Below are 26,988 nucleotides of genomic sequence, written 5' to 3' on the forward strand. Positions count from 1 at the left end.
GGAGAATGTTAAGCCCTCTTGGTCAGTGGTACTAAGATTGAGTTTCCAGGGCAATTTTTTCTGGAATTGGACTTTATTAATTGAAAGCAGTGCTATTATTAGGTAAACATTTGTGAAAAGCTGCAGAGAAAAAATTAGGCCCCAGGAGAGCTTTATGAATATGATTTTACCAGAGAGAAGAAGTAAAGACATTTATTGCACAGGAAATGTATAAAAGGTCAGAGGCATCAAGCCACTGGATATATGAATGTGGGCAGATTGTTTTATTGCTTTGCTTATTGCCTCATCTGTAAAATGTGTGTAATAGATCGATTCCATAGATGTGGTTTGTGAATATACACAGCATGTTCATAGAGGCCCTAGAATGTAGGGGGTAGACAAAAAAAAAAAAAAAAAGTTCCCTTTCTACTAGTTCCTACTTCCTCCTTTTCTCATTGGTCATGACATTTTATAATTTATCTATTTCCTTCTCTGGCTTCCTTTACCTCATTTTATTTTATTATCTTTACTCAGAGTAAAAAATAATACCCTTGACAGAGGAGAGAGCTAATTTTATTACCTAACTCATGGCAATCAGTACCCATGTGTCTGCGTTTAGATTCTAGCAGTGAGATACTTCACTTTTCTGTATTGCCACTGGTAGAATATTGCACTCAACTGAAACAAAACAAAACATAGCACCCAGTCCAGACTCAGTTACAACGGAGCCACATATCTCTTCAGTTTAGGAGGTAGAATTCCAGTGGCTTGAGCTTGGCTGCTGTGAGTTACACTTTCTGGAAAGCATCCTGCCACCCTTGTCGTCGATTTTGACAATGATTGCTCTCCCCCTACCCTTCCCCATTGCTCCCTAGGAGCCCTGAGGTGAATATACCTGACTGAGATGAAATTAATATTGTCCTTTCCATCGCCCACGTTTTAGTCCCTGATTCTTACTCATCTTTACTTGTTTCCTCTTCGTAATTATAGAAGTTGTCACCCCCCTCCTTTTCCTTTATTTAGTTGTTCTAGGCCATTTTATTTTTTTCCTTGAAACTCTTGCTGTTTTTTTTTTTTTTTTCCTTCCCACAAGACATATTTAAACTCCTTTGTTACATTTTTGGACTTCCCACTTTCTCATCTTTTCCCTAGGCAGTGACCATACCTTAGGGCTTACTTCTTCAAAATAGTAAGAAAGCTCTCAAGATACTTTCAAAATACTTTGTCTTGCCTCTTCCTTTGCACAGGAAACTTATCTTCATAAAACTCTCAATCTCCCTGGCAAACTTAAATTAATTATTCTCAGATTCTAGAGACTTCATTAATCTGCCTCACCTTCATGATCTTCAGATATTCCATGATTTGCCTACATTACTCTTCACTAATGGAAGTTTTGCTCATGGCTACATTGACTTCATCTTACTCTCTTCCTGGGCCTTCTAGAGGGCCCCTTCTTCAATTTTATTCTTAGTTTTGCCCTTCACATACGTGAAACCAATTCCACTCTCTTCCCTACATTCACATGCCAAACTCAAGTGAGATGTGTATAACTTTGATTACCTTATACCAACAAACAACAGAGAAAGTGAAAATATATTTGTCAGTTTTACCCAATTCACTTTGCAAAAGAGAAGAGGAAATTGTGTAATGGTTTTGTCTTATTTAAGTGAAAATCCCCTAAGGGCAGAAGCAGATTGCTCTTTTGCAATATCATATTCAATGTGACAACAAGGACAGAGTAAGTGTTGCATAGCAAACACTATTTTTAACAGGCATTGTGAACTCTTTTGTATTATAATTTTCAAAATATGGAGAGAATCTTTTCACTTTCATTTTAAAGCATTTTTCAGCCTATTATAAAATTGTACTGCCCCCATGTTTATGAATAAGGTTCATATTTTTCCTGTCCAAATTGCAGGTTTTCAAACATATGTGTCAATCACAAGTGTAAATCATTACCACCTGTGACATCAATTATTCTTATTTGCTAGTTACCATAGCCCAGCAATAGGATATAACATTTATCTATGGTGAATACTAATCATGATTAAGCTGGTGAAAAGCAGTCCCTGAGACCGAATTCTAGATCTCTCCCCTACTTACAAGCACACTGCACTGCAGTCTTTAAAAGTAGAAACTTCCTATATATTATTTCATTTATTCTCAAAATATTTCTGAGGCATTACAATAAACTAAATGCTCCTCTTACTGAACAATTCAGCACTGGGCGGTGGTGGTGATAATCCCCTTTAAGATTTGCCCTAGAGCAGCCCACTCCTCCATTCTTAACTAGTCCCACATGTTACCCAAAGACAAATGCCGAAATGTTTCTCTTTGAGTGGATATATTCTCTGCTATATTAAGCGTCCAGAAGACAAGACTATTTTACTCATTATTGAGTCTCCTTGCTGGCCCAAAATATGTAGTCAATAAAATATTGTGGAACTCACCCAAAAATGAATGTATGATCTCACAGTAGTGTCTCAAATCTATTTTGGTTGACTATAGCCATTCTAACTTAATATAGAAAAATTGGTAATCATTTGATAAACATTACTTAAATAGAAACTTGTGCAATTTAAATTATGAAAAAGGTCACAGAGAAATGGAGGCAAGTCTTTTGGAGATAATCATTAAGAGTCTAGTTTCTGTAGTACACAGATATTCTCTGTATCCTAACACCATCGTAAATTAACTGTGTAATCTTGGGTAAGCTACCTCCTAATATCTCTGTCCTCACCTAAAAAAGAATGTGATCAACAAGCCATGCTATACAGGGTTGTAAGGATTAAATGACTTGATATGTGACCATCACTTAGTATATAATTGTGACAAAAAAAGAAAGTAGTGAAAACTGAGGGCCATCAGATAAGTATGATATAGAATGTTCGCTGGGTGCAGTATTATGGGGCAAATTGAACTGCCCTGATAAAATTTCTGGAATAGCTGTAAAGGGAGAAGAAATTCAATCATAAAGATAACATGGGGCTAGATGATAGAGAATCTTAATTGTTAAGGTAAAATTTTTGACTTTAAAAAGAGCTAAGGCTGTATACCAAGCAGTAATAGAAATTAGGACATAGGATTTGGAGAGCATTAACTGGACAATGTGCTGTGCGTGCGATAGATCCAAGAAAAAGAGTAATTGAGTATAGCAGGTTGTGCTCTAAGATGTCCTTGCAGTTGGCCTAGGACAAATGATAAAAATCTCATGAAGTTTGGAGGCTGCAAAAACAGGGACACAAGTTTATACTCATAAACCATTGTTGAACAAGACCCAGAATGGTTTAATGAATTTTGACACAGCTATGCTCTGGTAACACCATGAATCTACCTGAATGCAGTCATCATAAGCTGCACTGCCATAAGCCAGCCATTACCATAGCTCCATATTGTCTTCATAAATCAAAAGATGGCTAAGGGAATGTAATGCTGTTTCCTCTGTGTAATGTCCCTGTACATGGACTCATGATGTCCAGATCTTACAGTGGAAACTTGATTAATCACTCATATATATCCCTAAAGGGCTGAACTTGCTGGAGAAAGAATAGATCACAGCATATTTTGCAGGGTTTTTAGAACATCTATGAACAGTCAAAAAATGCATGGAGACATTTGTGCTGGGATGAAGGGGAGAGGAAGCAACATCAACAAGGAGAAGACAGATCCATAAATAGAGAATGTAAAGTGCAAAGACAAATTTCACCTAAGTACATGTTATGATAAACCAACCTTGCCCCCATTCTTAAAATGATTATATCAGGGACTGCTATCATCCTAATGCATCAGTGTTTTAACAAGTAATTGATCAACGTCTACAAAATTTCTTATGATAGATATAGACATAGGTTTAGGTATCAATAGAGATAGATACAGATATAGGTATAGATGTAGATATAGATGGATATAAAGATATAAATGCTATGAACCTGAAGGATGTTTTCTTGATGACAGAAGATGAAGGTATAACTATTTAAATATAACATACCATAAAACTGCTGATAAACAAAATGTTAATAACTCAGGGATATTTCCAGTAATGTGATGCATTCCTTTGTCTTGGGACATATTCTGTTTAATATTTCTAGCCACAATTAGATAATGAAACACAAATAAGGCTTACAAGATCTTTGGATGTACAAACATGGGAAAGGGAGTTAATATATTTGGTAGAAGGGCCAAAATTACCACAGGCTCGAGGATTAGCTTAAAGATTATCTATCGATCTATCTGTTTATCTATCATTGATCTATAATGTTATTGAGACATATTGAGTTTCCCATTTACTTTCTGAAAAATTAGTTCTATTAATTTTCCAATATGGGAACTTTTTTTCAATTAAAGGAGAACTAGGAAATATCTTAGTCATGGCTGTTTGAATTGTAAGTAGCAAAAAGAAACTGAAGTTATCCTAAGCAAAACAAATAAATGTATTTGATGAAACTACTGTTATTTCATGAAAATCAAAAGCAGCCGATCCTTATACCTAGAGCTGTGACTGCAATAATAACTAGAATGTCATCAGAAACCTAAACCTTTTTAATCTCTCATTCTTTTATTTCTCTATCATCTGATTCATTCTTCTTTCCTTGCATGATTATTCTTCCTGATTTCTTCATATACATATGGAGAGAATGGGCTTCCTAACTTTACATTTTCTTCCTTTTCTTGATCTAATCAGACTGACTACAGATATCTTAGTCTTTATACAAAATTCTAGACAGAAAAGTAATAATATTTGGTCCAGCTAGGAGCAGATGTCCATAGTGGTCCCAAAAGTGGTAGCCAAGGTGGTGGGAAAGGTGAGGAAGTAGAATCATGCCTGTTGGGGTATGCAGTTCTTACAGAAAGAGCCTTCCTGAAAACTGAAGAGGCTGTCATTGTTTTCCATATCAGGAAGATAGCTGATTACATAGTCAATATGAGCCAAAAAGGTATGCAGTAAAATGTTACCCAAAGGGGCAGGAGGCAGAGATTCTTTCTGTTTTCCTTGTTGATAAAAACCACATGTGAAGTCCTGTATTCTTCCAAGAGGGGCTGGAAAATAAGAAAGCACATCCACTGACTCCAGCTTAGGAACTATTCTTTAATAATTCCCTTTAAATCCCTAAAGAAAAATGGCTTCAGGTTGTGTTTTATTAGTGTACCAGGGGAAAATGTATAAACAATATAACTCAAGTCTCCCTATGAATTTGGTGTTTGTATTGCTTAAAAATGTAATTCTCTAAAGTTAAATTATAATAGAACAGTATTATTGATTAAGACATTATCAAAACATCCAACAAAAAATATAAATATCATTTTATTTTCTGTATTTTTAAATTTTGGATATTTTTGTCCTTACTGAGAGGTTCCCACAGATGATATATTCTATCACTCTTTATCCAGGAAGTAAACTTAAGACAAAGAGGTTAATTCTTTGTCTGTAACCCAAAGTATACTCTTGGATTAAAACTCAAGTTTGTATATGTTTTAGTATTAAAAGAGACACTTTCATGAAAGTAACCTCTCTGTAAATGAAAATCTGGATAAGGCTCGTATGTGGAAACAAAAGTCTAAAGAGAAAAAGAAATAAGTTCCACTACTTTCTTAACATTGGAAAGGTTCAATTGCAGATCTTTAAGCAGGAACTAAGAGAAAAGTCTCTCAATGTCAATCCAATATGGTCTTCCATCTTTGATTTTCTTAATAGTGTGGTTACAGCCTCATTAATATATAAATCTAGAAACATATTGATAAGATTAGGAAATATCTTCTAATTAGTTACAAAGGCTTAGATCTCCAATTTCTGTAGATTGAGTCCACACTTCTAGAAAGAAAGGAAGAGACACACCCATCCTACCCTTATCTCCTGTCACAATTTCCAAGCATTGCATATTTCAACCATTCCATTCATTATAAAGTTCCCTAGAAAACTGATACTTTGTATTCTTTTGCACATTTGGGGAGTAAAGAGTAAAGAAAAATCAGTGTGCGCTCTTGTGTGTGTGTGTGTGCATGTTATGAGTGTTTGGTGTTTGGGAGAACTGAAGAAAAGAGAGAGAAAACTAATGAAAAATGTGCATAATACTGATTTTATGAAATGTTATTCTTTATAAGGTGCAATTCCTCATTCCCTGCCACCATAATTGTCCTTCCATAAGACCTTACTTATGCTTTAGTGCTTCTTTTTGATATATAAAATGATCTCATATTAGTCTTTTTATTTGATATACACCCCAAATGTCCTTCTCTTCTCTGTCCATTTGATTTTCATTTATTCCTCACAATCCATCTTATCTTTGAAGACATGCCTAATTTTAGCAGACAAAATAATCCTTCTTATTTGTTTTTTATTTTTTTGATACCAGAACTTTGCACCAACTAAGTTTTAGAACTTATGTTGTTTTAAATTATTTGCATATCAGAGAAATGGGAAGCTCCTTAAATTACAGATTTCAGTTAACTCTATTCCTTTAGCACAGTGTTAAATCATAGTTAATAATACCATGTTAATTTTATATTACTGCATAACAATATTATCATAAATCAAGCAGTTTAAAACAACACACATTTATTGTCTCACAGTTTCTATGGGTCAGTGGCCTAGGCATATCGTAGCTGGGTCCTCTGTAAGGCTACAGTTATGTTGATAGCAAAGGCTGGGTTCTCATCTGAAGGTCTGAATGGGGAAAGATCCACCTCTATGCTCACGTGGTTGTCAAGAGCTGTTGGAATGTGGGCCTCAGGTTCTTTCTGGATATCAGCTTGAGGCTGCTCTCAGGTTCTTGCCATGTAGACCTCCTCAACATGGCCTCTTGCTTCATTGAAGCCAGCAAGGGAGGGAGTCTCTTAGCAGGAATGCTGTTATAGTCTTATATAACGTAATCATAAAAATGGTTTTTCACACTTTTGTCATATTCCATTGGTTAGAAGCAAGTCACAGGTCCCACTCACACTCAAAGGAAGGGGAGTACACAAAGACATTAGTACAAAAAGGAAAGGATCATTGAAGGTCCTCATAGAGTCTGTTCCCCACAAGCATAGACATTTTTGTTTTACTCACTTTGTGTTCTGGTGGAGTAAAAAGGAGCGACGTAGCTGGTGGCTCACAGGAATAGAGAGAAGCATCGCTGGGAGGTGGAGCGTCAGTTTTAGTTCAACTGTCTTTCTGTTATTCTTTTCTTTTGGTTCATCTTTCACAGGACCATCCTTGGTGTTCTACGTATCTGCTCCCCCACTCTCTTTCCTAGGTATAAGGCAAAATCTAAAAGATAACATTTAAAACTTTGTCATGTAGAAAATTTTAGAGAGTAAATTCGTTAAATTTTAGAGAGTAATTCATTAAATGCAGGATATAAAATCCTACCTATAGTGTGCTTATAGCTCTTAAAACAACTCAAATAATTATCATAGGAAAAGATTAGAAGAATATAAATATACTTATAGTGGGACTGTAGTGTGGGACTAAGGGTGATTTTTTAATTGTCATTGCTATTATTTTCCCATATTTTCTATTATATGTATGCACAATTCTTATAATAGTGACATAAAAGATGAAATTTATTTACAGATAAAAACAGTTTCCCATATTATTTGCTGGCTATTAGCATTAGTCTAATGAGAGTAAGGTAAAATTGAACCAGAATGTCTTTCCGATGGCATCTTTCTTTTGAGATGTGATGATGCAGAACACTTACTGAAAAATACCAGAATTTCTAATGCATTTATGATGGATATCAGTTTGAACATGAGTCTATACTCTTGAGGACTACTATTCTAGGGTCATTGGCACTCCGAGGATGCATATGATTCTCTTAAACCTCAAGCAAAAAGAAACACAGCACATAACTCAGGGCCAATGAACCAAATGCCAATTCTGAGAGTTGAATTAAAAAAAAAATAAAGTTTCCCCAAAACATCTTGTTATCATTAAAATGGAAAATCTAAAGAGAGTTTCTTTAAAAGTTCTCTAAGTTTTCCCCCAAAACACCTTGAATGCTACAATTACTTCTCTGAAGTGAGAGATTACATCTGGTAATAGAAATGTCAATCACAGGCATACTGTCGGTCATTCTGTGAAAGCCTTTGACCCTAGAATAAATCTATAGAGTATATTGTGGCTTCAAGTAACAAGAAATGAAGCTGAAGTTGTCATGATCTGCTCCTAGAATGGTTGTAGAAAACCAATTCCTTGACAACAAATTACTGATATCCCTTTTGCAGGTCTTGGAAAAGATAAAGAGTGAAGAATATAATAAATTCCACATGGACAATTATTCACCAAATTCTTAAATTTAAATATGATGTGCTTTGTTATGGTAGCAAAATAACTTCTCTTGTAATTCATTATCTCAATTTAGTAGGTGGCAAAAGGAACAAAAGTTCTAGCGTAGGTTTCTCCCCTTTTTTAAAAATATGAAGAATGCACTCATATCCAAATATTACAACTTCATTGATATTAAAACATCCTAAAAGTTTAAAAGTCTTGGTCTTTAATGGAAAGTTTAATGTAAATTATCTTGGTATATTCTGTACCATTTGGTACTGAAGGTTTCTATATAGCAAGCCTAAAATTACCTCTCCAGGGTCCCCGGTGGGCCATGTGGGATACTACAGGAGTGTTCATTAATTTCTCCAGTCTCTCTCAAGTTGCACAGAAATAACCAGCCATATACTTAGGGTAGGCTAGTGGAAGACTATGCCTTGTAGTTCTTTTGTATAATAGAAAGTGCAGAATTAAATATGAGATAACATGCTTACTGAGCACCTGCAATGTGTCCAACATTATGTAAGCACTATATATTACACAAATAGATTAAGGCATTCCTGCTATCTTTAGAGTGCTTATACTCTATTTGGGAAGATAAGAAATGTATATACAGAAAATATTCTCCTAAAATTGCTTTGTCTTCTTTTGAGAGGCTACATAAAGAATTTTTTAGAGGACATCCTGATAAATAAGTAGCTAACTACCACATGCTATATTTAAATATAAAAGATGTATAAATCTAGTTAATACATAGTAATTTGCGTCCACTCTTTGATCATTGTGTGAGCTTATGTTGTAGCTGGTTGATCCAGGATCTGTGAGGGATTTAATTTCAATGGACATAGAAGAACCAAAAAACAAACAAACAAAATGCCCTTCAGACCCTATTCAGATCCCCACTGAGACAGAGACGGGAGATAAAAATGGACCCTGGCCAAGAAATTAATGGAATTAATAGCAAAGCAATGGCAAATTTTGGGTGGGTCTTTATGTAGTAGCCAGTAGAAGATGTCTGGCTCAGTAATGGACCTGTGTATTATTCCTCACAGGACTAAGAAAGCACAATTTACAAGGGCAAGAAGAGGTAGATTTTAAAAAGTAAAGAAACTAACACTTCTCTGACCAACAGCATGGTAGACAGACTCCATTATGGGAGAGGAAGTGATCTTCTTAGTATGAATCAGCTATGAAACTGGGTCCAGAGGTAGAGATCATAAATATTGTCAAGGGCTTTGCTTTATTTCACTAGCCTAGTGATATTTTTTAAAAAAATGAATATGACCTATTCTCTCTGGTAACTATGAGCCACACCTCTCCTTGCTGCTTTACACAGATTCAACTCTGAAATATATGTTATTTGCTCGGTGCTCAAGGCATTCTAGTTAGACAAAATCGTCGCTGAGATTTAATGTTATTCTAAGCTGTGTGGGTATTGTGTGTGGTGTTTTATTTATCCATTTGATTTATGAAATGTTTACCTATTGAAAGACCTGAAAAATATAGGTATTTGTTTACAATCCATGCTAACTGCTGTATGTGGCTGGTTGAGAAATCTCAGAGGATATTTGTTTGGTATCCCCTGTGTAAGATAAACTGTACTGTCAGGCCCAAAGCAACAAAATCTCTGTTTTCAGAAGTTGGATTGCCTAAATTAACTCCCATTTGTTAGCCTACCCTGTATCATTCCCAAGAAATTTTTTGTCACTTGGGAAATTTGGAGCCTGCAGATGAAGGAGTCACAGTGAATGGGATCAGTTTTTAGAAAAGATGAATGGAGAATCCTATGTCGAAATTAGGGCCATGTTCTCAACCTGGTTGTACTTATAATCACCTGAGAAGTTTTTAGAAACTACAGTTGCTTTATCTACTTCCTCAAAAATACTAATTTCATTAAGTCTGGGTAAAGTCAGGCATTTGTATTTAACAAAACAAATGAATTTAAAAAATTAGTGATTCTAATAGGCAACCAGAGTTAAGAATCATTGAGCATGACACTTTTATAACAAAGTGTTTTATTTTAGGATGCTTTCTTCTTTAACAATGGGAAAAGTGACAAATAATGTCGTTTTAACTTTCCTCCTACACTGTAATTCCCTTTTGTCACCCCAACCCTCAATGTTGAGACACATGCACAGATTTGTGTGTTGGAGTTGTAGGCCTCCAGCATGCTCTGCATTCATGGCCCGCTGGCACCCATGTGGAGGGCGTTGGCTCCTATGAAAAACACTGTGTCCAGAAGCTCTCCAGAGTAACCCCTCACAGAGTAAAGGGAGTCTCGTGGGAATCTGGGCTTGCTATAGATTCATAGGTTTCATCCTAGGGAGACAATGCCTGTTGGAAAATTTAGGAGTGATGTTAGTTTAGCCTGTCTGTTCCCAACATGTAACAAAGAAACACGACCCTTCTGGAACAAACGTGTGATACTTACCAGAGCCATTATACCTGAGGAAAAATTTATTCCAGAATAAACACCACGTAGAAAGTGAAGGAAGCCTGGTCTTGTGATCGTATTTCCCAATGCCTAATTAATATTTCCCACCAGACATCTTACTAGAAACTCAAATTTAATATATTCAGTAATGAATTCATTTTCTTTTCCCATATCTTCTCTCTCAAGCCTTAGCCACTGGAGATCCAATTCCTCATCTGAGAAATGAGCCATTTGAACTAAGTGGCTGTCAAAAGGCCCTTCCAGCTCTGAAGCTATAAGGTGCTGGGAAATTATCACTTCATTATGAATGGCTTTATAATTCTCTAAAACTTAATGCTTTCAAATTATATTAAATCATTAATTTTTTACTGTTAAAAACATATTGCCGGCCAGGCACAGTGGCTCACGCCTGTAATCCTAGCACTCTGGGAGGCCGAGGCAGGAGAATCACTCTAGGTCAGGAGTTGGAGACCAGCCTGAGCAAGAGCAAGACCCTGTCTCTACTAAAAAAATAGAAAGGAATTATCTGGGCAACTAAAAATATATAGAGAAAGTAGCCGGGCATGGTGGTGCACACCTGTAGTCCCAGCTACTTGGGAGGCTGAGGCAGAGGATATTTAAGCCCAGGAGTTTGAGGTTGCTGTGAGCTAGGCTGATGCCACGGCACTCTAGCCAGGGAAAAAGAGCGAGACTCTGTCTCAAAAACAAACAAAAAAAATATTGCCCCTCCTTGTTCTTTTATCTAATCAAATAAAGCAAATTGAGCATAGTTGTAAGTTACTGTAAGACCATAGAATGGGGAAAGGTGGCACAAGTTCAGAAGGAGGATCACCACTTCAGGCCTTGTTCCCCTCTCCAGACATCATTGTCCTCCCTCATTCCACTGAGAATGTCAACACCTGCCTGTGGACCTATACAGCATATATGGAGCTTTCTCTCTAAACATTGCATTCCACATTATACTTCTTAGGACAATTCTAATTTCACTAGACAAAGCAGTTTCTCTGATGAAAACTGTTTAGAGAGCCTTTAGTTCAGAAGAATATAACAATGACGTTGCAGAAGTACAGCTGCACGTAGTGTATGTCAGTGCACAGCATGCTGGCCTACTAAGGGCAGGCTGAACACAGGGAGTATGAAGCAATGGCCCAGCCAATAGCCTGCTCAGCTGCAGAGAAGCTCTCCCCATAATCCCCACCTCCTGCTCTCTCTGTGATCACAGAGGACCCAAGGGCTTTGTTTGTGTATCAACTTGAAATAAACCTTGAATACAGGTCTAATGGGAATAATGGGAAGAGTTGTAGGGCTCTAACATGTTTACTTTCTAAACATCTACTTCTGGGCTAGGCATCAAAGTAAGATTCAATAGCTTTTATATCCTATATTTGCTCTTTCCTAGGTATAATGCCTCTTTCCTAGGTATAATGCCTCTTTCCTACTAGAACATTTTCTCTTCATCTCTGTAGTTAACACAAGGGGTATCAAAATGAGGTGTGGTTTCTTTGGGGTGTCTGTAAATTTATTTTTGTGGCTTCTTGTCCAAATGCTAACAAAAGTTTCTATTTTTTAAGAAACATAAATTATAATTATTCCTATATGTCTATCATTGAACTGTAACTGTCATGACGTTACCAGTGTATGGAATATGAAATATTCCTGAAGAATAATAAAGAAAGAAAACAGAACAAAACAGATGCCATATTATGTTACAATAAGAAAAATAGCCGCCAAGAAATATAACTACGTAATAGTGACTTCACTGAGAATCTCTTTACACAGACAGCTCATGGAGAGTCAAACTTAAGAAAGAATTCTTAATAAGCATAGAAGAACAACAAAGAGGGTCACTTGCATATTTTGAATGCTTAATGCCATCTGGCTCTCAGTGATGGAGCCAGACCTGAGCAACACATTTGAATACTTTAGTTGCTCCTTGGACAATCCTTGGTTGGCCATTGTTTCCCTCTCCTATCCTTCTATTTGTCTGTGTTTATAAACCTTTCATCCAATTGTCTTTAAGGACCAAAAATCATTTTTTCTTTTGATAATGTTCATTATTTCATCTAATCCTTTTGCTTATTTAATCTTTTAAGGAAAAAGCTAATTTTCCTTATTGCCAAATTATTAGGCTGCAGCCATCTTTTGCTTGTATTTTATTTAGGTTATTAAGTATGAAATGTCTGGTTTCTTTAAGTACTAATTTGGACAGTTGATAATCTCTGACATTTCATTTTGACACTTCTTGTTTTATTTTTATTGTGAAGGTACATCTTCAGTCTTTCAAATGCATATTTTGGCCTGTGATTACCTTTCAAAATTTTTTTACAGCAATTTTTATGAAACCATGGATTAGTCAAAAATTTATGTTACTTTGTGCATTCCATTGTGGCACAAATGCAGTGCAGGCAGCTGGAAATATCAATGAAGTGTTCAGGAAGGATGTGGCTAATGAATGCACAGTACGTAGATGGTTTGAGAAGTTCTCTTCTGGTGATTTTAATCTTGAAAATGAGCCATGTGGGCAACCTGACACCAAGGTGAATAATGATGAGTTGAAAGCTGTAGTGGAAACAAATCCATCTCAACCTATGCATGAATTAGCAGCAAGGTTTGATATTACTATTCCAACAATATTGGACCATTTGAAACAAATTGGCAAGGTAAAGAAGCTGGATAAATGGGTTCCACAAGAATAAAACCAGAGTCAGAAGAGAAATTGTCTAGAAACTTGCCTTTGTTTGCTATCATGACATAAAGGCAAACCATTTCTACACCTTATTGTTATGTGTGATAAAAAATGGATTCTTTTTGACAATTGCAAGCTTTTGGCACCATGGTTGCATAAAGATGAAGTGCCAAAACACAGTCTAAAACTGAATATTCATCCAAAAAAGCTAATAGTGTCACACAAACAATGCTGCTCACACTATGAAAGCTGCACTTGGAAACTCTCTGTCATCTACGGTATTCACCAGACCTTGCACCAACTGACTACCCCTTCTTCAAGGCTTTGGATCACTTTTTGCAAGGAAAAGTATTCAATTCCCAACCAGCTGTGGAAAATGCCTTTGGCGATTTCTTCAGCACTTGCTCTCCAGGCTTCTTTGCTGTTGGCATAAACAAGCTACTGATAAAATGGTAAAACTGTGTCAATAGATTAGGTGCATACATTGATTAATTGTCCTGCTTCTTGATTGAGATATAATAAACAAGACTTTTGATTTGAAATTGGACATTTCGTATTTAATGACCTAATACTAATTTTTCCTACCAATATTTCAAATACATAAATAAAATTAACTAGTTTATGTCTTTAATCATCATGGGTTATAGAGCCATTTTGTGTTTTCTTGAGTAAAGCAAATTCCAGCTTAACTTTTTTCTCCAAATATCCTCTATTGCATCTTTTATTTACATTTCTTCTTGTGGTCAAATATGCAACACGATACAATTTTCTCCAGGAGAAGTCATTTATCCCAAAAAATAATGTCATAAGAGGGCCCTGAAATTTTAACATTCTATTTTCTCCAAATGGAAGACTATAGCAACAATAATTTTTATTCTTTATTGTTCTTATTTTATAATGTTGGTATTATTTATTTAGTGATTAGTATAATGAGAATCTAAGAGTGCATTAAATTGTTGGGCAATGATCTGATAGCATAAAACTTTGTTGTTTTATCTGTTTTTCATCTTCTTCCCCTTATGCTACCTTGTAACCAGACCTGTTCACTCCCACATCTCTGTATTCATAGTACTGAACACCCACCTCCCTCCGTTAAAGCACTTATTTTGCTTATTCTTTGTGTTCTTTCCCTTACTGTGAGCTCCTGAATGATAATGCTCATGTGTTACCCATCTTTGAATACTTGGTGCCCCAAAATGTTTGGTTTTGAGCTGAATTGGTTTGATGGTTTTATTTTAGTATCTTTTTAACTTAAGCTACAAGTATTCTGACATTTCTTCTGATCTTCAGAAGCATTGCAGTGATGAACTTATTTATTTTGGAAGATTCTGATATAGTCTGAATGGATTACATTGGAACAAATATCATTCCTTGGTTCCATGCTCAGTTCTTCTTATTTTATTTCTTCTTGGGGAGTATGCAAATTCCAGCTATGGAGAAGGAATCAATAAATGTATTATTTTACCATTTCAATGTCAAACCTCACAGTGACTTAAGTGAGTCTTTTTTTATGAGAACGAAAATGTTAACCTAGGTTTAATACAAAATATTATTTGAAAAAAATATTTAAGTTGCCACTGAGACTTTCTCAAACACAATTTAAGGAAATATAAGCAGTTAAACTTTTCCCAGAGGGAGCAATTGGTGAACTCTTCCAAGCAATTATTTGTATAACCTAATTTAGATATTAAATTTCCCAATTATTTACAGAATGGTGATTGTGTTATGTGTAGAACCCTTTTTATTTTGCATAAATGTATCCATTTAAAAACTATTATCATCAGTTTATGAGCTCTAGTTTAGTCATTTCCATTTTTGAGTACATCCAAAAGTCCTCCAACTAGAATTGAATTACTCTCCTGGAATTCTCTCTAGCTGACAAATAGACTCTACTCTTTCAGAATGCTCAATCTAGGTGCTAACAACAACAACAACAAAATCCTCTCAGGAAGTGATCCCTTTCTTCTAATTACACGTATTTTCTCTTTCAATAACACTTTCTTTTTATTATATAGTTTATATCTTCAGAATCAGTTAATATACTAAAAACTACAGCCACTCAGTTATTCATTCAATTTAATAATAATGATGATGATGATGTACAAAGTACAACTTTTTAAGTTAAAATTGAAATAATGCATTTTGAAGTGACTGAAAGTTAACAGAAATTTTCATTCATTAGTTATTAAATAAACAAAAGCAAGACAAAAATTTTGTACTTGCTGCTTTCCCTTCGGGAAAGAGATTGCTGCAAGGTCATTGGCATTTCACCACTGGCCTCAGCCCAGATGTGAAGTATCTGACCCTCCTTGCCTGGCTGCAAAGGTGCTGGGACATGTAGACTGTTCTGAGCCTCTACAGGAGCAGAGGACAGGAGTGGAGAAGAGGTGAACATAAGTCTACTACCACAGATATTATGCACTTAACGTGGGGAGAATTTGCTGACAAGAGGCATCATCCTAGGTGAGAGCAGGATCTATTCTGCTTATTCTTAGAAAAGGTCTTTTTACAGGTCATTTTAAATACATGTTAACTGAAATTTCCTAATCTTTTGACTTCCGACTATGCGATATACCTGTTTTCTTATTTATTTATTTATTTATTGAGAGATTTTAAGATAAATGCTCACAAAATTTTCTTCCAACTACTCTATATTGAAGTGTAAAAAACAGTTTCATAGATATGATTATGCCCCTATGTAATTATTTTTATAACAGCTCAGATAAGCAAGAAGAGAAAACCTGAATGATCCACAAAGTAATGGATTAGATTTAGAGATATAATTGTGATTAGCATAATAAAAATGTGGGGGAATACAGAGGGATACATATAGAAGTATTTATAGATATGTGATTGTACATGGGTCAGTATACTCATTCTTCAGTAGCAATAAACACACCCAGTGCCCAGACCTTGCTTTGTAGTATCTTTCTTCAATAAAATAAACCAGGACTTATTGGCGAAATAACTGAATGCATGGCCGAGGCAGAGAATGTGCAGCTGAATATGGGACATCTCATAATGCCAGAAAGCGAGGAATTGCTTAACACACACACACACACACACACACACACACACACACACTGATGGGCATATGTCAAAGGGACACAGGAGTCAAGTAAAAGAGCTCTTAGTGGCCAAAGCTGGAAAAAAAATGAGCAATAAAATAAGTAAAGTATTAATAGCACTGGTTTATAACTCAAAAAATAAAATAAATTGCTGCAAGTCCATATTAACATAACTGATTGAATAAATGAATGAATAAGTAAATAGTGATATTAAACAAATGCCACAGGCAGAGGAATCCCAAGTGATTTATGTATATAAATTTATGGTGGAGTTAACTCCCCACTTTTTAATTTTAGCTTGCACATAATGATCTCCTCCCAAAAAGGACAGTATAAAAAGAGGACATAACAAAGAGTAACTTCACATTTAAAAAAAGCGTAACTTAAAAATAAAGAGAGTAACTTTACAGAAATCTGACAAACACTGTCTCAACCAGGTGGGCAAGGTTAGCATCAACAGTGGTAACTCATGTTTATAGTATGTACTCCTGATACCATGTGAAGAGAATGTCAGTTTACTTCTGTGCTCTTCTTCTCCCAAATGCATGACCCCAATCTACTCATGAGAAAAACATCGCCAAACTCCAGGTGATAAGCATTCTATAAAATACCTGACCACTCCTCCTCAAAATTGTCAAGGACATAAAAAAAACAGGGAAACTTTGAGAAATTATTAAAGTCCAGAGGAGCCTAAAAACTAAAATGACTAAATACAACATGGTATATGGATTAGATCCTGGGGGGAAAACAAGAATATTAGGCAAAACTGAAAAAAATTGAATAATATATGGACTTTATCATAATGTCTCAATATTTATTCATTTTTGTAAAAAATGTACCATAGTACTGCAAACTAGGAGAAACCAGAGAAGGTTTTGAGAAAGTTAGCCCAAGCTTTAGCAGAAAAATACCTGGTAAAGTTTCATCAGAGAGTTCTTCACCATGACAATGTTCCTGCTCATTCTTCTCATCTAACAGGGCAATTTTGTGCAAGTTTTGATGGGAAATCATAGAGATCTACCTTACAGTCCTGATTCGGCTCCTTCTGACTTCTTTTTGTTTCCTAATCTTAAAACATCTTTATAGGGTACCCATTTTTCTTCAGTTAATGATGTCAAAAAGACTGCATTGGCATGATTAAATTCCCAGGACCCTCAGTTGTTTAGGGAGGGACTAAATCATCACTTACAAAACTATCTTGACTTCATGGAGCTTATGTTGAGAAATAAAATTTATATTTTTCCCTTTTAATACCATTGCCCATAAACTTTTTTGATGTTTCCACATATTAAAAACAGATAAAGAAGCTCATATTGGAGATATGAGCTCATTAGTTGTATATCATAGTAATTTTAAACTCGTGCACCTCAGTTTTCTAATCTGTAAAATGCAGATAATAGCTAATTAATAAGTTTGTTGAGAGTATTAAGTAACAATGTAGAAAGGCTTATAGCAGTGCCTGGCACATAGTATGCACTACATATGTTAGTTATCATTTTATTCTGTTGTTCCTGTTACTACTCTGTGCCCTTTCTGTGCTAACATTCTGCTACTGTGGACATATTTCCCAGCAACATTTTCCCTAATAGGAGCTAAATTATTTCTTAGGGCACAGTGATTCTTAACTGAGGGCAATTTTGTACACCCACACCAATTCCTCCCTCCAGGGAACATTTGGCAATGTCTGGAAACATTTTTGGTTGTCACACCAGGATGGAGAGACAACTATTGACATGTAGTAGCCAGAAGCCAGGGATGCTGCTACACATCCAACAATGCAAATGACAGCCCATGATATCAAGTAATTATCTCACCCACCATGTCACTAGTGGTTAGGGTAAGAAACCCTGACTAGTATCTTGCTTCCCAGACTTATCTTTAAGATGGATAAGGAAAACTGAAAAACTCTCATTTATGTGTTTTTAGGATAGCCTGAGACTTATATCGCAGGTCATGTGTTTTTTATAGATCATAAAAACTAAGGCCTTTTAAATACACTAAGATACATGCAAAAGCTTCATAAAGCAATAATACAAATCAACACATCGACAGTAAAATCCAGTACTAAATTAACTGGAGTTACTTTTTAAACTTTTCACATTCTTCTGAACCAGAAATTGTTGATCTGGAGTAAGACTTTCCCCTCATAAAATCATCATAACCATTATAAGATTTATTCTAAATAATTCAGGATATTAACACCTTATGAAGAATATAGGAATGACTATAATTCTGTTAATTTGTGAGCAACTTATCTGATGTTTCTTTAAACAAGAAATCTCCAGCCTTTGGAAAGTATTGGTAAAGATAAAATTCTTGTTTTGCTCACCAAATTCTAGGATACAGAACATAACTTTTTCAAAGGGTATTTAAAAACTACTTGCGTGTAATTAGAATAGATATTCTATACTGTCAGACATTGCTTACATTAACTGACTAAATGAAGGTGCAGATGAAAGAAAATTTAGAAAACTCTAACTGTTAGACTCCTTGATATGTTAAAATACTAACTTTCACTGTTTATAGAAAAATAATGTTTTATTATTTTATCTACAAATAAATGTATAATATATTTGTTTCAAATTAAATATTTATGCAGACATAGATACTTTGACTAGGTTCTTCCCTCTATATTTCTTTTTGAAAAGAACTACATTATTCTATAGTCATAAATATCAAAATATATATATAACAAAAGACACAAAAACATTGAAAAATATATTTTTAAGGAAAAAAGCATGTTATGTTTATAGTTTTCATCAATATTTTAATGACCAGTTTCAAAGATTGATAATTTATGCCAAAAATTTGGAGCCATATATCTGAACTGCATTCTGTTGTCAGAGCTATTCTGTGGAGAATTGTGGGAACAGAAATCTAAGATACATGAAGAGTTTTAAAAATTTTTTTAAATCAATTTCTGGAGTGCTTTATGAGATTATAAATTCCTTACCAGACACAGAATGCTATAACTTTCCCGTTGTCTGAATTCTCCCTGAAAACATAAGGTATTGAAAGCACAGCCTGTTATTCTGGACATCACTGGATTCTCAAACACTAAGTCTTGTCTTGCAATAAATAGTTTTGAATAATTAAATGACAATGGGCCTTTCAGTTCTGGCCATGAAAGACTTACCCTCCACCCACAAATAGATTTAAAAAAATCTTAACAAAATAAAAAGATGTAAAATTTATAAAGAACTCTCTGCATTCACCAGATAGTAACTAACATTGGACTCTGATTTTTGAGGGAAGGAAAGTATACTAAGTGAACGCATATACACCAGCAATCTCCTCGAGGGCATATTCTGAACTGCAGTGCAAAATGAGTCTCAGGGTGGTAGAAACTGATTGACTTCAATATTACTAAGGCAGAATAGATCAAGGAGGAGTCAGGGTCCTAGACAGAAGGTATCTGCAGAATAGAAGTCCTAGAAACCTTTACGATATTTCCTTTAGGTCTTTGGCCAACTTCTAAATTGTACATGCAAAGACCAAGACTCTTGGAAGTGAGAGAAAGACAGAGAGAGAGAGAGAGATAAACAGAGAGAGACAGAGACACACATGGAGCAAGCACAAGCAGTTAACAGGGGATTTTGACTTTGACATTCAGTCCCAATTAGAATAGATGAACTTTGATGCATACCTTGGCTACTGAGTAGAGATACCAGAAAGATACATACCCTAGCTATAAAGCCTATGAAGAAGAACTGTGCCTTTGAAAAAAGGGAAAAACTGAAATAGACCTACCCTAATTGACTCTAATACCACTCCCCAGCAAGAGCAGTAAGATCAGCAGGTAAATTTATCTACCAGACAGAACAAAATCCACCACTCTTTGGAGGAAAACAACATAATCCAGAACTTCTATATGGTGTCATGCTCAACATACTTCATAAATCAAAAATAACTAGATATGTTAAGAAGTGGAAAAATTTGACTGAGAGTGAAGAATGAAAGTAGACAATAGAAGTAAACCCAGAGATGATCCTCATGTTATGGTCAGCAAAAAGAGCTATATTTAATATGTGAAAAGAAACAGAATTAAGTGTGGATAAATTAGATCATTAAATAGAACATTTCAATTGAAAATTATAATCTAGAAAAAAAATTCAACTGCCATTCTGGAACTATAAAAACAATATATGAAAAAAAAATGCATCGAATGGTTTTAACAGTATGGATAAAGCAAAAGAAAGGCTTGGTAAACTAGTGGGCAGAAAATTATCCAAAAGGAAAGTGAAAAAGAAAAAAGAATGAAAAAACTGACCTTAACATAACATATATATATAATATATATTTTATATATACACATATACATGTATAAAAAATCAATAATGTCTCAGATACGAAGTTTGTATCACAGAAGCCAGGTATAAAACAATGGGAGTTAAACTGCAGTAAGGATTTCATACTGGGGGAAAAGATAAAAGTACTAACATAAAGTAGACTGTTTTAACCTAATCTTGCATTTTTTAATTCCTAGAGTAATCAGTAAATTAATGATACTAAAAGCACCACAAAAATCACAATAAAAAGCTAATAGAGGAGACAAAATAGAAAATTAGAAATATATATATTGGATTAATACAAAAGAAATCAATAAAGAAAAAATAAAGGAACTAATAAAAGAGACAAAAATATTTCAGAATGATCAACTAAAAGGCAATAATATCGGTAATTATGTTAATTGCTAATAGAATAAAACATAAGGATTTCAGATTAGATTAAAAGATAGAACTCAACAGTTTGGAAGGATGTTAGGATTGAGAAAATAATAGATGTAAAAGAAAATAAACAGTTTTAAAGGAACTAGGAGAAAGAAAATAATAAAAATAATAGCAGAAATAGTACAATTTAAAACATACTTTCATTAAAGAATATTACAAAAGTTCATTTTCTAAAAAGATTACTAAAACAAGTAAATGATTTTTAAAACTTATAAAAAACAAGAGTGAAAGAAATCACAAATTACTAATGTAAGGAATAAAAAATTTCATATCATTAGAGAGTCTACAAATATTAAAAGTATAATGAGGCCAGGTGTGATAGCTCATGCCTATAATCCTAGCACTTTGGGAAGCCAAGGCAGGAGGATCACTTGAGGCCAGGATTTTGAGACCAGCCTGAGCAAGAGCTCGATCTCCTCTCTACAAAAAATAGAAAAATTAACTGGGCATGGGAGCATGGACCTGTAGTCCCAGATAATTGGGAGGTTGAGACAGGAGGATCACTTGGGCCAAGGACTTTGAGGTTGCAGTAAGCTATGATGATGCCTCTGCACTCTAGCCTGGGTGACAGAGTGATACCCCATCTCAAAAAGAAAGAGGATAGTGATACAATTGTTACTTATCAATTATATCTTGATTAAAATGAAAAGATATGAGGGAATGTAATGAATTACTTTATGGCAATAAAATTGACAATTGTAGTGAAATGAAATAGGTGTTGAAGTTAAAGTGATTTAGCTTTCACCAAGCAAAAAATAAAAAAACCTGCTATATTAAAACAATTCAAAATAGATCTATGAAAATTTTAAAATGGAAGGCCTGGGATTCTTGTACTCTCTCCCTCACACCCCTAAAAAGAAGCTCAATTTTCCTACAACAATTTCCATGAATTAATATATTTTCCCTATAGGAAAAGCAATGCATGAAAACTCAGAATTTTTTACAAATATAATTTATAATAGACATAGTTTGTTGGGTCTGTTTTGTTTGACAAGTTTATTTTGCTGCATGTGTTAAATAGAGTGAAAGAAACAGTTCTTTGTAGGAAAGTTAACAAAAATCTATCTTGTTGGCAATAACAGAACACTAAACTATTACTCACACCTAAGACTTGCTAGATCATTGCACCTGTATTTGCTTAAATGTTCAAATGATTCAACTAAAATAATCTGTTTCCTTTCTTTTCTGTTTTCTGACTAAAATGGAAAGAAGAAGGTGTGTTCACCTCGTTTGTCAAGGATTCTTAATGATTCATATTATTCAGTCTGATAGAAAATTATTCTTTTTACTGCAGCTACTTTGTTTTCTTCAGTTCCAAAATATATTCATAAGAATTTATATGTTAATTCTCATAATCTGAAGAAGTTTAAAAAATTAATTGCTCATATGTTTGGGAACTCAAAGTTACTTATCTAACACCGTAAGCCTTTCCACATTGCGTTTTCTGTTTTATCATGTTCCTCCCCATGAAGATAATTCCCAGCCCTTTAACTTTTTTTTTCAAAATGCATATCTTCCAATGCAAAACTCCTCAGCTAACCAATAGAAATAACATCATGTTGATCAATGCAGGGAACAGTAAGGACTTACAGGTGCTCTTCCCCAGCAAAGCTCTTCCCTCCCTACTCTGTGTTGCTTAGATGATTTTCAAGTCTCTCTTATTGCATTATTATTTTTTTTACTTAATGAATTTCTAAATTATACATGATAGACAAGGCATCAATTGTAACTATTAAAGTGATTCTGGAGTTAAGACTACTTGAATTTGAATCCAAGTACTTACTCATACTTGTGTGATCTTGGCAAAGTTGACTAGTCTCTCTATGCCTTTCTTTGCTAATTGGCAAAACGAGGATAGTAATAGTCCTACCTCATAGAAATATTTTGAATATTGAATGGGAGATAATACTTGTAAGTGTGAAAACACATGCACAGTACTTAGAAGAGAAATAGAATATTCTGGGTGCACAAAAAATGCTGATTAGCACTACACTCTTGCTACCACTAATGCTATAAAAACTTTTAGACTGTGGGGCCCTCAAGAGGAATAATTTTTTCTTATTTATGTTTGTATGCCCTGCAAAAAACGGAGAGTACCTAGCATATAGTGAATGCTAATAAATATTTGTTCACTTAGTAAATAAATGTATAAATGAGTGTTATAGCAAGCTCTATTCTCTACCAGTACTTTTGTGTCTGTATCTTTTTTGAACCCTTTGACAATAAGGTATCTTTATCATCACCATCATCCTGATCACTGTTTCAATTATGCCTCCTTAAAGGCAGTAATTCATCCTTTTCTAGTTTGCCATATACTGATTTTTAAATGATTTTATACCATACAAAAGAAGTGAAATACCAAAAAAAAAAAGGTGATTCAGTGAACAAGATGCTAGAAACATACATTTTAACTCTTGTCTCTTCTAACTCCTTCCTGAAAAGTACTCAAAAAATAAAATAAATCTAGTGGATGGGTAGATGGATGGATGGGTGGGTGGCAGAAATCTCAGTGCACTTCAGAGCTTTCAACTTTCCAGAAGGGAATTGTCTGGGATGCTGAGTGAATCAAGGGCTCCTGAGTTTGCGGTAGAATCTCAGGAAACCGCACAGAATACTCAGCTGTTGCAGGCGTCAGAGCATTGCTTTGATGGTGTCAAGGGATGGTTGGCAGCTGTCACTCTTTTACATACTCTGCTATAACACTCTGAGTTGATGATAGAACTTAATTGCCTCACGATGCCTTACAGTATCACACCATCCTCACTTATGCATGAAGAAATCTGGAGGCAGAGAAGCCGCCCACTCTCCCCATGATAGTCAGTGATCCACTGAAGAAGTTCTTGTTCAACAACTGGTTTATCACTTCCTGCCAGTGAAAAACTTACCTATCTGGGAAATAATATCCATGAAAATAAAAATAAATATGCCTATTCACAAGAACTTGTGGATGTGAGAGAGGGAAATAAAGCTAAATGTTAAAATTGTCAGCTTCTATAGAGGCAGCAGGAAACATTCATGAATGATATTAAGAACTTTCAAGGAGAGAAACACAGGACCCAAAAAGAATGTACAGAAGTAAAATAATAATTTCAAGTGTAAACTGGAAGAAAAACCTGATAGGCATGTCCTACAACTAAGTAGAAGCCTTCATAATCAAACTTGAAAATAATTCCTATAATGCTTAACAAAAAGGAAATCAATACAAATAATGAGCAAAAATACTAGGGTCTTCAAGGACAGAGTCAAGAGCACTAATATACAAGTAATATTTTCCAGAAAGAGAAATAGTAAAAGATAGTGAGATATAATAATAAATAAAATTATTAAAAAAAAATCATCCCTGAAAAGGAATTGAGTCTCTTAATAAACACAGAATAAGATTTATTTTATTTCAGGAAATTATGGGGGTACAAACATTTTGGTTACATGTTATGACTTTGCCACATCCAAACCATGATTTGAGACATGCCCTTCCACCCCCCACAATGCTCACCGCATCCATTAGTTGTGAGTTTACCCACCCCAACCCCCCAACCCCCAAAGAATATTACTACTGTGTGAGCACCTTAGTGTTGATCAGTCAGGGCCAGTTTGATGATGAGTACATGTGGTGCCTATTCTTCCATTCTTGTGATACCGCACTTTGGAGGATGGGCTCAAGCTCTATCCAGGAAAATATAAGAGGTGCTAGATCACTGTTGTTTTTTTATAATTGAGTAGTATTCCATTGTCTTTATTATAGAATGACTTTTGTTCCTTCAGGTAGATGCCTAATAGTGCTATTGCTGGATCAAATTGGTAGTTCTACTTGTAGGTCTTTGAGGTATCTCCAAATTCTTTTCCACAGAGGTTGCACTAATTTGCAGTCCCACCAGCAGTGTAAGAGTGTTCCTATCTCTCCACATCCTCGCCAGCATTTGTTGCTTCAGGATTTTTTGATAAAGGCCAATCTTACTGGAGTTACGTGATAACTCATTATGGTTTTGATTTGCATTTCTGTGTAAAAGCTTGTTCTTATAAGAATTTTATACAAGCATAACAACAACAACAAAAAGACACATGCCTAGATTTAACCTAGACAGATGCTGGTAACATTTCTGCATTCTAAAAGAAAATAACAAATTTTACAAGCTTTTACACAGAAATATGAGGTTTTAAGTGAGAAAGAAATTATGCTAGTGTTGAACTTCTCAAGAACAACACTGGAAACCAGAACATCAGACCATAGGGAAAATATTTATAGAAAAAGAGAAAAATATTTACAGAGAGAAAGAGAAAGAGACAGAATTCAATACCCAATAAGACATTATTGAGTGGAAATAGAAGAACGGATATTTTATTTTCATTTATTATAATAAACTGGAAACTAAATATTTTTAATGTAAAATAAAAACATGGTTTTAGTCTTTTTGGTAATAATAGGAAAATAACATTCAGAATGGAGAAACAGTAAAACATCTATATTGACCTATTTCATTAAAAGTAGGCATTAACAAAAGTACTCAAGTCAGAAAAACAACAGAAAGACAGAGGAAAATAACACATGCCAAAATTTTATATAAAGTGTAAAAAATATAATGAATTAAGAAGAAAGAAGAAACATAAATGTATCAAGAATGAGAATAAATTTTGTGGAATAATTTCTCCTATTAAAAACGAAGATTTGTATATTAGGTTAAAAAAAAAAAAACCTTCAAAGTATGAGCTTTTTGTAGGTAGAATGACCGTATAATTTCTTTGGTAAATCAGGAGGATTTTGAGAATGAAACAGGTCACTAACTACACTGATACAACAAATGTATTAACAAAATGCAGCTGTTCAATAATCTATGATCATCTTTAGTTATAAAATATAAAATTAGAACAAAATGATGATAATTTAAAAATTATAGAAAATAATGAATAATGTGATTTCCAGGATGACAATAATGTCATGCAAAGTGGACTTCAAGGACAAAAAGCACTAAAAAAAGTGATTGTTAATGAAGAAGATAAAACAACATGGTAAAGAAACACATAAAGAAAACAACTACTACAAATATAATGAGAAATTCAGGCAGTTGAAATACTCATCTTTAAAATTTATCAGATCAAGTAAACTAAAATAATCACAGATTTTGAGGATTTTAAATAGAATAATAAAACCTTATATATAAATATATATTTATGTATGTACATGTATATATTTGTATGTATATACTGTGCATATATATATCCATACTGTGTGTATATGTATATACATGCTCCAATGTTCATTACAGTCTTATGACATGGAATATTTTTAAGACTATGTCTTACACATGTCAATATATTTAAAAAATAATGGATATTTTAGGTCATAATCTAATCAACCTAGAATGAAACTAGAAATCAGCACTGAAAAGTTGGCCCAATAATTTTAATTTCTTGGAAACTAAAAAATGAAGTTTCTAGACCAATGGAATTTTGTCAAATCCCATGGAAACATCTTCCTAGACTAACCCTCACTCAATGTAAAGTGCTAATATTTAAAACCACTAAAAATTTCTAATAAATTATTTTAGGATTCTTTTATGCCTGTGATTTAGTAGATATCTGAAGTTAAGGCAACCCAAATCCCGGTATGATTTTCTACCAATCAGTGAAAGAGCAAAGTCCCATGGAGCTCAATTAAGTTCAATTTTAGGATTGAATATGGTGAAAATGTCTGTGATGAAAAGTCATCATCAGTGAAGGAGGGGCATCCAAAGAATAGTAGGGAAGAACTTTATGGAAAGTGTTCAATATATAACTTTTTACAGTGTACTTTTTATAGATGGCCATAGGCAATCATTCATCCCAGAGTACATCTACCTTCTAAAGGA

This window comes from Eulemur rufifrons, chromosome 15 (genome assembly GCF_041146395.1).
Source record: "Eulemur rufifrons isolate Redbay chromosome 15, OSU_ERuf_1, whole genome shotgun sequence".
In the NCBI taxonomy this organism is placed as follows: Eukaryota; Metazoa; Chordata; class Mammalia; order Primates; family Lemuridae; genus Eulemur; species Eulemur rufifrons.